The sequence below is a fragment of the Cibotium barometz genome, chromosome 57 (assembly GCF_041138505.1).
Source record: "Cibotium barometz isolate CiBa-2024 chromosome 57, ASM4113850v1, whole genome shotgun sequence".
In the NCBI taxonomy this organism is placed as follows: domain Eukaryota; kingdom Viridiplantae; phylum Streptophyta; class Polypodiopsida; order Cyatheales; family Cibotiaceae; genus Cibotium; species Cibotium barometz.
Genome location: NC_141102.1, coordinates 6,013,625 through 6,029,910, shown reverse-complemented (window position 1 = coordinate 6,029,910; position 16,286 = coordinate 6,013,625). Strand labels below are relative to the sequence as shown.

The window sequence follows — 16,286 nt, the reverse complement described above, 5'->3', positions numbered from 1 at the left end:
GGTCAAAGGTTGGAATCCCGTCATCAAGTTTAGCAGGTTGGAATGTCATGTGCACACACATGGACATGGATGATCCAAAGCTAATCCCTGATTTGCAGCAGATAAACATTTAGGTTTAGAGCACTAGCCAGGCTCAGTCAGGCTCCTTCTCCAAAAAAGAACCTGGATGGGTAATGCAATACCAAAGGTCTCCCAGTGTAGCGTTTATGACTAAGGGACCGTCCTTGCACAAATACGAGGAGTGCATCTAGGGTGATAATGTTAGGGACTCCTCTCTAGATCAAAATGGCCATGTCCAAATCTTCTCCCTCGTACATAACTTGAGAATCTAATTGTCTAGCCTACCTATACCAGGGATCCCCAAGTGATGTAGCAAGATTCTCTCATCCTACCAATCAAGTGTACACTACCAGTCTACCTCGCCAGATTTTTTAGGTCTCTCAACAACCCCATATGGAATACTGAGTGGACACAAAAGTTGCGAAGTATTGCGAGCATTTGGGATCTTCGTAAAGCAAGGTTTCTATATTTTTTTAAAGCATTTGGAAAAAAAAAAATTCAAGGAAAAATGGTTTTTTGGGAGAGAAAAAACGTACGGTATCGTACGGTATCGTACCACTCGTACCGTTCCGTACGAACCTGTTCATACGCGTACGAGAAACAACTATGAATGACGCGAACAGAGTTTCCATCGGAGTCAGGCCAAAAATAGCAGCTCTCCTAAATTTTAGGAGTGTGGTTCTTTGTATTCTAGGATAATCCCCCATTCCCAAAGCTTGTACTTTCCAAATATTTAGACATCCTGGAGTCCACCAGACCCCTTTCATACTGGGAAATGTCCAAGCTAGTGACATCCTCCCCAGCTTCTTAAAAGTTGTCCGCAACTTTAAGCTTTAAGCCATATATTCAAGATATAATCATGTCCCATCAAGTGGGCGAGAGGAGACAGTCTCAAAAATCTAATATAACTGAAGAATCCATGTCCCAAAGAAATGGGTGAGACTAAATAAGTCTCCATAATACCAATATCAAAATCATGTCCCAAAATAAATGGGCGAGGTAGACACAGGCACAAGAACCAATTGTGTCTCAATTACCAATATCATGAGATAATCATATGCCAATGAAAATCACCAACCAGGTGCTAAGACACTTAAATAAGTGCCATGCACAAGAAACTAGTGCCTCGCACAGAAACATGTGCTATGCACATAAACTGGTGCAATTCAAGAGCACAAACCATGGTGATCGAAAAGCTGGTTCTCCATAGTTCTGGCAATCCTTTCTCCCAATCCCAACAGTTCCCATGTTCTCCCATACAATCCCAACTCTGATCAACAAGCATGGTGTGGAAACAATGAAACACTCACTCCACAATCGCAAAACGAATCCACGTGTATAGTGGAGTGTTCATTGAATTGCCCCGTCACAATCCCAACATGAATCCACATGCATGGTGAGATGAACAATGAACCTCTTGGCCTCTTTATGGGGAGATAATGATTCTAATATGGCTTAAAAATAAATAAATCCATGTCCCGAATAAATGGGCAAGACAAAACAGTCCCATAAGTCCAAATATCATAATCATGTCCCAAGTAAATGGGCGAGACAAATCAGTCCCATAAGTCCAGATATCATAATCCATGTCCCAAGTAAATGGGCGAGACAAAATAAGTCTCCTGCCAACAAGGCATCGGTCCACATGACCCTTGGCATAGACATAAGTCCCGTGCCAACCAGGCATCATGTCCACTTTACCACTTGCACTCCGTGTTGGTACTCCACACACCTTGGATAAGAGGTGGGTTCAAGTAACAAGATAAAACAATCACTCGCAGGCATAGATAGCCTGGTGTTTCATAAGCATTTCTACTACACATAGTTTATACGCATTTCGGCCACCAATAGTTTGTAGGCATTTCAGCCACCAACTCACACTATCCTCTCAACTGCCCATGTTCCCTTCCATCTACTCTCTATTGTTCCACCCACACATGGTAGAAACAATCTTCAAGAGAGCACGTAGGACAAGAGAACACTACACAAGGTATGTTGTGCTTGTCACTACCCTTTGAAGTGCCCATGTTCCCTTCCATCTGCTCTCTATTGTTCCACCCACACATGGTAGAAACAATCTTCAAGAGAGCACGTAGGACAAGAGAACACTACACGGGGTATGTTATGCTTGTCACTACCCTTAAAAGTGCCCATGTTCCCTTCCATCTGCTCTCTATTGTTCCACCCACACCTGGTAGAAACAATCTTCAAGAGAGCACATAGGACAAGAGAACACTACACAGGACATGTGAACCATGAGTTCCATAAGTCCAATGCATCCCAAATAAAGGGAGCCATAAAGAATAATCCATCCCAGTAAAAGAGAGTCAAAAACATAATCCATAAACCTGAGGATGGATCCATATCCTTAGAAAAGCAGTCCAAGAATCCATAGACCTGTATACCATAACTCTTACCACATACTCCGTGCTAACCACACACCTTGGAGTAGAGGTGGACTTTTATCCATAAAAGCATCATATCCATGAGATATCCAAATATTTCTTCTCTATAAACTGGGACAGATTCGTCCATAGAAATTGCTTGTGAAGCCCAATATCTATATAAATCTCGTTCAAGAAAGAAATCTCCATAGATATAATCCATCCCAATAAAGGGAGCCATAAACAATGTTTCCCTGAAACCATCTCAAGGCAAACAACACCACCTTTCTCCTTGCATGGCTATACAAGGATTAGTGAACATGAAAAACATTTCATAGTAAAGAGCAAAAGCACCAACTTTGCAAACTCAAAGTATACTTAGCTTTTCTTTGCCAGGTTGGTCATGAAGCCAAAAGAAATATCTCCTCACCATATCCTTAAGATATCCCGAGATATATCTCCATATAGCTTGCTTGCAAGCTTGATAATATAATCCACAATATCCATATGGAAAGAGTGCTAAACGTGTGCACATAAAGCCAACTCCACACTTCCAAGATAAAATTTTGTGAATTCATAAATCCTTAGATCAACAAGCTGTCTACTGCTCATGCTCTTGCTTCATAAGCTATGAAGTGACTGGCCATGCTTAACAGCAATGATGGTAAGTGTGGTCCCAACTTGAGATCTTTTCTCTTCCTTATTGATAGGAAGCCTCCGCTTCCAAGAAAGCCTATGCTCTGATACCAATGAAACTCGCAGCGGGTGCCCGCGGAACTAGGGCTTTTGACACACTTGTTGATACCATCAATGCATATTAAAACATTTAAACATGGCCACAGCCTTAACACATATCCATCATCACTTTGCATAAAACATAAAAGCTGGACAAAACATCCACAAATGCTGAAAATGGAGCTTGCAAATGTGACACCACATAGAGGCCGGAATGGGCCGACCCCCCCCCCCCCTTGGAGTATTTTATTACCCAAGGAGAATAATATCATGTACAAGCTTTGAGGGCCTTACTCTCACCACGAGAGATGCCGGATTATCCATATACAAATGCCATAACACAACCCAACACGAGGCTACCAAGCCGGAACACAGGCTGTAGAAATGCCGAGCCAACAATATAATCTATATACCTCCGTGTGGGTATTGATTCTTTCCCAAAAACCATGGGTCTTCATGCAATAGAGCTCGTACAGCAAGTACAACTCTCCATTCAGCCAATACAACAAGAACAGTGGCTGGTATAGTCGGTACAGTGGCTGGTACAACAGGTACAATGGCTGGTATAGCCGGTACAATGGCTAGTATAGCAGGTACAACAAGTACAAGGATCGGTACAGCCAATACAATGGCTAGTACAACAGGTACAAGGGCTGGTATAACAATTACAATGGCTAGAAATCATAATAAATAATTAAATACCCTTGCCTTCAGTATTTCTTCGCGATGGAAGCCTCCAAAACAATCCCCAACAGCCGGTATCCTTCATGGGCAGCCTTCAAGAGAGAGAGAAAGAGAGTAGCTGAAACCGATCCCGTCAAGTGGGAAAGACTCCGTTGGACACCCACACGCTTAATAGCACAACTCTAAAACCACAAATTTGAAATGGACAACTTAATACAACTTGAAACTTAAATGAAATGAAATGGAAAGATGGACACCAGCACTGGGGCCGCAACGGGCCGACCCCCCCCTCAATATATGATATATTTATTGGGAGTATTTAATGAATACAATGCTCCATGGGTTCCAAGAACCAGATAATGTCCATGTACATATGAAAACAGTACCAAACAAATAGGCTCGAATTTCGATGTAGAAGCTCGAAGCAGAACGACCACTAGTGTGGTCCAATCGCTACGGTCCTGTGCTTTCACTGGACTCCGCGGAGAGCGCCTCACTGGTGTTCCGAAACCACGCACAAACAGGCGCTCTCGTACTAACGCCTGGCTCTCCCGATCTCAGCACCTTTGGACCGAGGTTCGCCAATATAGCTTGGACAACCCGGCACCGAACGGGTGTTGGCCGAGCGGGATGAATCCCTTATCAGATTTAAACATAAAATACTTTATTGAAATCAGAGATTCACTTACTTGTAGATGGTTGATAGGAAACCAATACTCATAGTAGGATGAAGTCACCCAGGTGATGCGAAGTCTCCTTGTAGAACACCAGTGGAGAGGATGTACCACCTCTTCCAAAGTAGAAAAAAAAACCAAGAGATAGCTGTAGACAGTTACTTGGGTAGCTTGCTAGAGAAACAAGCGCAGGTTGCCGGAGAGGACCCACGACTACCTGTAAGAGAAAACAGGCAGCACCTATTGCCAATATGCTGCCGCCTGTAGGAGCATGTAAAAAGGGTTTTGGCTGCAGCCTGTAGTGTAGAAGATAGGGCAGCCTGTCAGTAGCCGCCTGTGAGAGCAGCCACAGCAGTGCTTGTGGAGGTGACAGCCGCCTGTATCAATGCTCAGCCACCTGTAGAGAGGCAGGCGCAGCCAACAGCAGAGGGCGCGCAGCCAACAGCAGAGGGCACTGCAGCAGTTGTTGTGCAGGGAAGGCAGCCGCCTATTGGAGGAGCAGCCGGCTGGAGGATATGTGCAGTCACTTGAGGCGTGTACAGCCACCAGCCACGATGGAAGAGATGGCCGCCTGTGGGTGCAGCAGTATGTCAGTCGCCTGGTAGAGGAGAGGGAGAAACAGTCGCTTGTATGGGTGGTGAAGCAGCCGCCAGGTGCTGTAGACGAAAGAGCAGCCAGCGAAGGTGATCGCCGGTTGATGAATTCAACGCCAGATGGAAGCGATTGGTGTGAGAGAGGCCCTTGTTATAAAAATTAAGGTGTAGTTAACCTTGGTGATACCCACGTTTGCATGTGGGGGGACTAGTGGGGGTAGGTGACCATGCCCACCCCCACACTCACTTAAAAGTGGGGCTCCCCACCTTGGCCCCAAAGTGGGTGCCCAAAGGGGGTGCCCACTTTTAAATAAATGTGAACACCTAACCTTATAAAACAAAGGGGTTAGAATAAAATATTAAAAGCTACATGTGCAACATACTTACCACCTGTTCACATGCACTAAAACTCGTCAGAATACAGAGCAGACTTCACGACTCACTGGCAGGCGTCCCCGCTCAGTAAGTAACACGTCAAGCAGGCAAACACACAAAACAGTTTCAAGCATGCAAAATATGTGTGCATGTGCAAATAGTAACATGGACATATCTCCCGTTCATGGAACAAGTATAAAATATCTGTCGGCACAAAACTGGCACGACATAAAAACATAAAAACCTGGTCTTCCTATGGAGTGACAGTCCCATAGGTAAGACACAGTTCCAGGCATGAGTCTCCCTATGGTGTGACAGTCCCATAGGCAAAACACGGCACGAATACTGGCTCTTCCATGGCGTGACAATCCCATGGGTCGAACACAGTCCAGGTCATACACGGGTGGCACTGGTCTGGCTCCCGTCCATACGACACCATCCTGCTAACACACGGGTGGCACCAGTCTGGCTCCCGTCCATGTCAGCAAAATACTGGCCTCTTCACATGAGACACCGGCCTGGCCTCAAGTGAACGAGACGCAAAAACTGGAGATGGACCAAATGGTCGGCCAATTGGTGACAGTAGCCATCATTAGGGCAGCCTATAACGGTGGTAGAGGCTAGTGTGCAGCAAGAGAGCCTTTTTCAATGAAGAGAGAGGGCTCCAATTTATAGATTTGGGGCTCCCATGAGTGAAAATGGAAAGAGAAGGCTATGATGACAAGTGGAGAGCCACACAATAGCTGGAGTGACAAGTGTGAGGCTACTTGTCTCACTTTGATCCACTTTCTTGCCACATGTCCCAATCTAAGAGATGGGTTCTCCCATAATCTTTACCTCTAAAAATATCCCAACTAGTAGACATTCTGTCATAGGCACTTTGCCAACTCTTGGTATCTGCTCAATTCCAGATGTAATGACGCGAACAGAATTTCCATCGGAGTCGGGCCAAAAAAAGCAGCTCTCCTAAATTTTAGGAGTGTGGTCCTTTGTATTCTAGGATAATCCCCCATTCCCAAAGCTTGTACTTTCCAAATATTTAGACATCCTGGAATCCACCAGACCCCTTTCATACTGGGAAATGTCCAGGCTGGTCATAGTAAGAGGCAGCCAACTATTGCCTTGTCATCGACAGAGGCAGAGTACCGGGCTGCTTGTGGTGCTGCTTGCGAGGTTATGTGGCTGCGGAGGTTGCTTGGCGAGATTGGGTTTCCACAAAAGGAGCCCACAGTCATCCAATGTGATAACCAGAGCTGTATCGCTATTGCTCGGGACCCGGTCTTCCATGCCCGGACCAAGCACATAGAGATACAATATCACTTTGTTCGTGAGAAGATCTTGGCTGGTGACATCTTGCTTCTTTATTGTTCGACGGAGGACAATGCGGCGGACCTCTTGACGAAGTCTCTACCTCAGGCTATGCTCCAGCGGCACTCCAGCTCACTGGGGTTGGTTCCCCATCCAGGAGCTGAGAGGGGGTGTTAGCAGTCATCTCCTGTCTGGATATTTACACCAAGGCCTTTGTTGTGCGTGTGCTCGCCCGATTTAGGTGTTTTCTCATTTTTCCCCACTTTCCATATTTTTTCCTTGGTGTGGAGGCATGTCCGAGTGCTATGCTGCCCCCCGCTTTCCTCTGTATGCTAGCTGACTGGAGAGTGCTGGCCGACATGTGTCTGCTGCTCGCCGACTGGAGGGAGCTGGCCGACTGGCACTGATTGCTGGCCGTGGGCAGTAGTGGTTGCTATCGGCTGTTTACAGCAGGCCGACTGGCTGCCCTGGGGCCATATAAAATGGCCCCTTGCCCCCCCACATTGTACATTGTATTCCAGGATTTTCTTGTGTATATAGTTGAGTTACACGCTTCTCTCTCTCTCTCCCAGTTCTGCGTTTTTTTGTTGTGCACTTGCTCTTGGAGTTCTCAGTTCTTGTCTTCATTTCCTATACATATTCTAACAATTCCTTCCAAGATAGAATGTGTTATGCTTGTAGACGGAACTATCATTATCCCAAACGACATCTTAGACATGGGTTATTCCAGCTTAGATGAATTACTTTAAATGAGGCTTTGAAGAACTCAAAGGATGACTTCACTCATGTTTTGGACTTGGCAAAAGTCAGCACTTGTAATTCAAACATGGACATTCTTGCCTTGAAAAAAGCACACCATGCTACGATATATCTTATACAAAAGGCTTAATTAACTAGCAAGTAAGGTATGCATACATAAATGCAAGCCAACGTATGTTGGCATTGAGTGACTTACATGAACAAGATGTGCAAATACAAAAGGTAGAGAAGCACACGAGCAAGGGAGACAATGGGCGGTCACTCCACTGAGCCATAGGCATGGCTTGTAACCACCTAAGTGCACACAATGGCCAATGGATAAAAGTGTTGCATGCGTGAAAGCCTGGTTGAACTAATCCACAACCCTAAGCCTGATTAAGAACATTGATGCTGAATTAAGATGATTAAGATAGAGGAGAGAGAAGAAGAGAGAGATTGGATGTCAGGGTTTTCTTTATTTATATGGTACAAAAAGGTTGCATGACTGCTTGTACATGACTTAGGCCTATGGTCAGCCCCATAGGGGTGACCTTGGCCCCTCTACATAGCTTCTACTGATGAATGCGATGGATGATCTGCTGAATGAATGAATGAATAAATGATGAACTGAAGTATGTGCTTATATATCTTTTTGGGCTGCTGGTCGGCCACTTCCTGATGCTGTCGGCCTGCCAGTCAAAATCATATCATCAACATAGAGCAAAATTATAACAATTTCTCAATTTTGTTTCCAAATGTAAAGAGTGCTCTCAATTGGACTATTCCGGAAACCCTCGCCGCTCAAATATGCATGTATTTTCAGATACCAAGCTCTAAAAGCTTGTTTCAACCCATAAAGAGCCTTTCTCAATAGACACTTGCTTTTCATGTCCTACAACCTCAAAACCTCATGGTTGCTGCACATAAACTTCTTCTTGAAGTTCACCATTCAAAAATGCAATCTTTATGTTCAACCAATGCATCTTCCATCCATGATGAGCTAATAAAACAGTTATCGCCCCTGACACTTGTCATCTTAGAAGTGGGAGCAAACGTTGTAAGCCAAGGGTTTGCAGCAGCAGCAACACACACCCACACACACAGTTCAACAAGTACATAGTCGTGAGAGAGAGAGAGAAGCACACAACTCGATAGTGATAGTATTTAATAATGAGTGGTGCCAAGTACAAACCATAAAGAACACCAAATGAGAAGAGTTAGGAGGGTGCTCACATGCCGGGGAAAAAACTCCTAGTGGGTGAAAAAGTGCCCCAGCTATACTAGGTGTGTTTACACACATCACTACCATCAAACATATCCTCCCTAGAGTGGTGATGTGAACATGTATAGGGGTATGGTTGATCAATCTCCAAAAGACAATAAACCCAAAGCTTTGCAAAAAGCTTTCAACTTTTCACAAGGAAGAGCCTTCATGAATAAATCTACCATGTTGTCATGTGTAGACACATAGACCAAGCTCATCTCTTTGCATAGTGTCTCTCCCTGACATAATGATAATGCTTCTCCATGTGCTTAGTGTGAGTGTGAAACACTTGGTTCCTCACAACTACCGATGCGCTCTAACTACCAGAGTGAAGATGCAAGTGAAGGATGGTTGTCCACAACACTCAAACCAGCCAGAAGGCATCTGAGCCATACACACTGAACTGACACTATAAAAGTTACCCTGTACTCAGCTTCACAGCTCAAAGTGGCCACTGGCTGCTTCTTGCTGAGCCATGATATACATGAATTAACAAGACGAAAGAAAAAGCTACTAGTGGACACTCTGGTGTCATAACATCACTAAACGCATGCGACTGTGAACCCCCCCCCCCCCAGTACTGAGTGTTGAGTGCCATACAAATAGCGAAAAACCCGCTTGGCATCTTGCCAATCCCTAGTAGCAAGACTGTGCATAAATCTACTCAACTAGGACACCCCATACTAAACGTCTCGCCTTGTATTACATAGATAGATCAAGCATCCAATAGCCTGTTGTTGATATAATGTTTGATCAAAAGGATCTCTAGAATCTTGAATAATAAGCCTAGCACCTGCCTCAATTGGTGTTGCCACACGCTTACAATCCTCAAGATTAAACCTTTGAAGCAGCCTCTCTATATACTTTGACTGCATCATGACAATCCCATCATCATGATGTAAAAACTGAATGCCGAAATAGTAGTGCAATGGGTCCAAATGTTACATCTCAAAAGAAGCTTGTAATTCAGCCTTAAAGGCTGAAATCTTCTTAACATTGGGATTTGTAAATAGCATGTCATCAACATATAGAGACGATGACTAGCAAATCCTCTTTAGTCTCCGTGACATAGAGGGTACTCTTTGTTGGACTGTTACGAAGCCCATGTACAACCAAGTATGCATGTATCTTCTCGTACCATGCTCTAGGCGCCTGCTTACGGCCACACAAAACTTTCTTTAACCTACACACTTTGGCTTCCTAGCCCTTTTAAACAAAGCCACGAGAACGAGATACATAGATCTCCTCATGCAAATCACCATTTGAGAAGCGGTTTTGATGTCCAACCAATGCACATTCCAACTGTGATGTGTTGCCATGGCAATCATACACCTAATGGTGATCATACAAGAAGTGGGAGCAAAGGTCTCATCATAATCGATGTCTTTCTACCAAGCATATCCCTTTGCAACAAGCCTCACATTGGCAAATCAGCCAAATACCGAGTGTCATTCTTCAGGATTGAATCATACTCATCCTGCATGGCACATATCCATTGATCATCTTCCTATGCTTCCTCAAAGTCTCGTCATTGCATGTGATGGCAATGAGAGCATGATCCACATAATAACTAGATGCATAATGAGAACCTGCACATGTCCTGCTAGGCAAATAAGCTGCCATTATATTGCCATGTAATGTATCCCCAACAACCATCTAGGCACCCATCTCGACTCCTAAAAGGTTGTCCGTTCCTCATCCATTGCATCCTCCACAATAGCTTCGTCTATGGTCTGATCTATGGGCTGTAAATCAAGTGGAATCTCAGCCAAAGGGGGCTGATTTACAACTGCTAGGGATTGAATTTCAACACCTAGTTGCTGACCCAAGTGTACAAGCGAAGAAGTATATCAAGGAGATCCTGTGGGCATACATTTTGCTATTTTTTGCATGAAAGCATGGACTGAACTTGTTAGAAAATGCGGAGTCATTAGGAGAGGGGAAACACTTGATAACATGCACACACACACTCATGCACAAGAGAGAGAGAACACAAGGGAACTTGCTTCAGGTTGATTGCACTTATGAATAATGTTACATGAGGGTCCTTTATATAGGCACTAGACCTAGCCTCAAAGTATGCGCGCTAAAGTGTATTCACACTAACCTTACACTAAATTAAGAGACTGTTCACATGCCCATAAATATGACCCTTTCGTATGCACTCCGATGTCCTGTCAAGGAGGCTCACAAGTGGAGATGCACTGTAAACCCTACATCCAACACTCCCTCTCACCTCCACGACCAATGATGCCATAGAAGTGAAAAAACTTTTCCCTATGCTCTAGATTTCATGCCTCATTGCACTACATCTCCCAGATGAGCTATCCACATTTGACCTACTGCCTTAGATCATGATGAACAGCTCCAGTCCTCGCAACAGACAAAACAGCTTACGCCCTTTGCGTTTGAATTGAAAACAATCCTCTAGGCAACTTGGGCTTGATGAAGAGTTGCACCACACTTGCGTTTTGCTGAACATGGGCTGAATCACCTTTCCCCCCTCCACGAGATGAAGAACCAACACTCAATCTGCATTTTCAGCAGACCCTTTCTTCATACGCTGTGAGCGGTAGCAAAAGCTCTTGCGTTTCACCTACACAATGAAAAGTAGCATTTTCACAAGATCGTCACCCCACAAGATGAAAAACAGCCTATGCCTTCGCATTTTCAGCCCCACACGATGAAGAACAACAGCACATAACTTTATCAAGGCTCCCTATGGCAATGTGCACAGTCAACTATGGCATCAAAGATGCAACTCCAACAAGGCGCCAACAACAGCAAACCAAGAAAGAACTCGCGTGAATTGTTGTAGGATTGCACACGCACAACTCCACATCCATTTGCAGCAGCACAAGATAAATAGGAGTCGATTCTTTGTGTTAAAGAACAGCAACACACACCAAGATAGCTCAAAGCCAAAGCTCTAATACCATGTTAGAAAACGCACAATCAATGGGAGAGAAGAGGAGAGAGAGAAACACTTGATTACATGAACACACACACTCTTGCACAAGAGAAAGAAAGAAAGAAAGTTATACTAACGTCTACAAAAGGCCAAAATGACCTATGAGACCAAAAGATTACATCATGTCCATGGAATACATCATCATGGGTACTAAAAATAAAAGAAAGGGACAAGAGCTGAAATGCCAAAGCTGACTCACATCACCCTAAAATATCCCGCATAGGGCGCTGCATTATGGTACCCAATGTAGTAAAGCTGAGCCGGCGGAAGAAAGTCCTATGGTGGTGGGAAATGATGGCCCTGCTCATCCTGTGGTGACACAAGCGTGGGCGGGGGGGCCACAGGGTCGGGGGCGTCGGGCTCTGTATAGCTTGATGGCTCTATCTAGTGTCATTCCTCTCGGCCGGGCTCTTGCATCAACCTAGAGGTTTGAGTGTAGTGGGTGGATTTGCTTTCGGAGCTCTAGTCTGGAAGAAGTTAGTGAGAGCGCTCGGTGCTGGTCCTCCATCGCGGGTGCAGCTGGTCTGGGCCGTAGTAAGGACTCCCTCTGTCTGCAAAGCTCCAAAAGGACGAGCTTCAGGCATCCCTGGTCTGGGAAATCCATGATCCTGGAAAGTGGTTCAAATCCGTCTCGGAAGAGATAGTGGAACCTCCCCTTGATCTCATAGTATACCGGGCATCGGCATATGTAGTGGGCCTCTGTCTCAGCCTCTATATGACAAAGCTGGCATATCTTGTCCTCTGTCTATATGACAAAGCTGGCATATCCTGTCCTCTAGTGCAGCTGCCGCTCACCCATATCGGACATCGGCATATATAGTGGGCCTCTGTCTCAATCTCTGTATGACAAAGCTAGCATATAATGTCCTCTGGTGCAGCTGCCCCCGGCCCATATCTGGCTATCTCCACTCTCAACTAATGGGATGAGATGCAGATCTGTCCAATCGTACATCGCACCTCGAATGACAAATGTGTGTCCATGTAGCGCGGGCGTATGATGAAACTATCCTCTATCAAGCAAAGAAGATGATCTCTAAAGAAGTCCATCTTCGTCTCTAGGGACTGAACGGGTGAACACCAAGTCCTTTCAGTATCCCGTCTCACAATGTCCTTCCTGATGGCCCTGTTCAGCTCTGTGCGGCTGAGAGCAAAGAAGGGGGCCTCTATGCTGTACGAAACAAGGGGAGTGCCCCCATCTGCATGCCATGTATACCAAACCAAGTGCTCACATGTGCATACCAGCAATGCGTCTCCGTCTAGTGCCAACCCATAATCTATGCTAGTACGTCATCGTCTCGAATAGAGCCTCTGTCATGATCGGTACAGCCCCCATCTCCGCTCGCACAATCTCATGTGGCACTAATGACTTACTCCTAATCATGTGCAAGATCATCATCACTAAGGGCCTCTCTATCGGCTTCCACCGATCATATACCTCTTCCATATCTGTCTCAGTTGGCTCCCCCCTCTATCTCCTGTGGTACAAACTGGAATGTCGATTTTCTCGACATTGACTTGGCGAGGCTCGATGGGATTGCCTACCTGCTCAATTAGGTGGAGGTTGCAATGACAAAATACCAACCACTCTAATTGAACAGTGGACAACCGATTCCTGTTCTTTGTGTGGAAGAGGACCCAAGTGCTCCAATTCCTCTTGCAAGGACCCGAGCAACAATCCTATGATAGGACTCGAATGGCGAGGGATTTCTGTCATAATTCATGCAACAAAAGAAGTTGAAGCCTTGTTAGTAATTAATAAGTATACTACAAGTGGATTCTTATGTAAGACTTAAGAGTCAAGAGTCAAGACTCACCAAGTGAGGGGTGATGATGCCATATTTCTCCCACCATGACACTGGCGATAGCTACGTCTCCCGCATTTTGGCCGTCACTAAACCAAATTTAAAGCTACCATTTCGGAAAATAAGTAACGCATCCTCCAACTACCTTAGCTAGTCCACATTCCCTCCTGTGTATCTCTGGATGTACTGCTGCCATCCATCCTTAAGCTCCTCATTATTGTATTGCTCCTCATTTCTCCAAAGAGGATGCAATATGTGAGCAACCGCATGGATCGGTCTATGAAACCAATCCCATCGTGTGTTCCACACGGCTCAGATGTCCTGAACCCTAAAAAAACAGCCATAAAATGTATAATGTCATAAACCTGATATAATACAAGATTGAAGAATCAAAGAGACTAAGAGTGCATGCATAATGGAGCATACCTATCTACTGATAAGACAGTGCAGCGGTTCAAAGCTTCACCAATTCTATCCATGAACTCGTACAGGAGTCCAAGAGTGCTGCTCTCCATGTTCGTGATGCGAAGAACACTATAAATAGGCTAAAGGGCCTTTATGAGAGCTTCAGCCTCCTGCCACCAAGTGTCCCTCATGACAACGCGTACAAATGCAACGGCCTTGGAACTGTCACGATCATCCAAAGCCGTCCACTCCCTAGAAACCACTGTGTGTAGGAGTCCATGGCGGACTCTCACCAGTCTTTCAACCACAATGAATGTGTATGCAAATCTAGTGGTAGAAGGTTTGAGAAGCTCTAAGTCGTTGTGTGCCCGATACATAGCAAGCACCTTCGGCCTCTTTGTCACAAACTTTACCATCATGCGAGAGGTCTCAAAGATGTCTAACACCCAACCTATCTTTGCCACATCCTCGATGAGGAGGTCCAAAAGCTATGATCAGCACATGGAGTCCAAAGAATGGCAGGAAACTCCTCCTCAAGCATCCTTCCCATGGAGACACAATTTGAGCCATTATCAGTGATCACCTGCACTATATACTGTAGCCCAATCTCCATGACAACCTCTCGAATGTGTCGCCAAATGTACTCATGTGTCACCATTGTGCCTACTATGGATGCATCTATGACACGCAAGAACATTGTGCCCTTGCATGATGAGACGAGGATGTTATAAACATTCCTTCATCCGACCATCCATCACATAAAAGAGTGCATCCATATTTTTTCCATGTTTCCTTGAGAGGCTCTACCTCCATCTCCACAGCTTGTCTCTCCCTTCTGAGCTCCCGTGTGCACAAGGCTGCATAAGAGGGACCCTCCCACTCACATCCTATGTGGTTGATTGCCCACATGGCCTTTTTCCATCATGCAGTGCGCACAATATTGAAAGACAAAGCACATTGTATAAAGAGCTTTGTCAACTCTCGGGTGGCCTCTTGCTTTGCCTGCATGTGCAAACTGGCTTTGATACTCCCTTTTTGCAAGGCCTTGCCAATGGGAATGGGAGTCCTTTGTGCCCGTGGTGCAAAGCTACCTTCTGTAACCTTATGTTTCTTGGATACACTTGTACTACTTGTAACTGAGACATCCACATCTTCCTCCTCCTTATCTTCATTCCTCTCCTTTTCTGCCAGTAACTTCATTTGGCCTAATAATTTGGCTCTCTTCCACTCTTGTAATGATGTCTTGATAGCATCCGGCACAAGTGGACAAGGACCAACCCTTTTCCCTCCTAAACCTGTGAAATGGGCCTTCACCCGGTCTATGCTGCCACCGAACTGCAACCCACAGTACTTGCACTTCCATTTGAAAGCACCTCCACCCTTGTAGAAGGCCGATTCGATCACATGGGTCCACATATCATCTCTTGTGCGAGGCATTTTGTTGAAGGAGTGTGCCTGCAGAGAAACCCCAATTTTCAAACCACTTCAATTGACAAAAATCAACCATGTAATGGATTACATACTTAAGAATTGGCCAAAATTAGCAAGCTGGTTTGATTAAAAACCCACCTGGCTGCTACAGGCACGCGACCTGAGGGAGGAGAAGGGGCGATTTTGTGAAGAAACGTGCAAGTTTGAAGCGGCGCAAAATTCGATGTTGACGATGAGGGAAAGCGGTACACAGAAACCAAAGAAAAGTTTATCAATAGTCGCACAGATATTGACGTGAGATTTGGGACAAAAAAAAATGTTAAAAATTTTGTTTGAGAAAACGTGTTTCCTACGAGGAAACGTTTCCACTTTTTCTTCCCTGCAGGAAACGCATTTCCTACGAGGAAACGTTTCCACTTTTCCTTCCGTGCAGGAAACGTGTTTCCTAACTACTATGATCACATGCTCCATAGGCTCCCCACTACATGTAAACTGCAGTGCGGACTACCTATCCTCTGCGGGGAGGTATTAAAGATAAGCTATGTTGACTTTTACTTCAATAGATACACCCAAGCATGCCTAAGAGTAGTCATCAATGAAAATCACAAAATAGAGATAACCCCCAATAGATGGTATCCTCATAGGACCACATACATCACTATGTATAAGCTACAGTTTCTGGACAGCCCTTACTGATCCATCTTTCGAGACTGATGCCTATTGCATCTTGTCCCCAAAATGCATCCTTCACAAACATGTTGATGGGGACCTCAAGCTGTGGCAACTCAAACACCATTTCTTGCATCTTAAGCCGAAACAAACTGCTCCACATCACTCATAGCACGTGTGGCAACAATTGAAA

The 16,286-nt window shown here is 45.0% G+C and overlaps 1 protein-coding gene and 1 long non-coding RNA gene across 3 annotated transcripts in view; both read right to left on the bottom strand.

The window, feature by feature from the left end:
* Positions 1–16,286, bottom strand: part of LOC147606354 (pfkB-like carbohydrate kinase family protein) — a 91,112-nt gene that overhangs the window by 73,759 nt on the left and 1,067 nt on the right. The window lies entirely within an intron of this gene.
* On the bottom strand, positions 13,310–14,668 carry LOC147606355 (uncharacterized). Its single transcript, XR_015264936.1, has 3 exons — positions 14,015–14,668; positions 13,601–13,916; positions 13,310–13,493 (listed from the first exon to the last, which is right to left on the bottom strand). It is a non-coding gene; the product is annotated as an uncharacterized LOC147606355 (long non-coding RNA).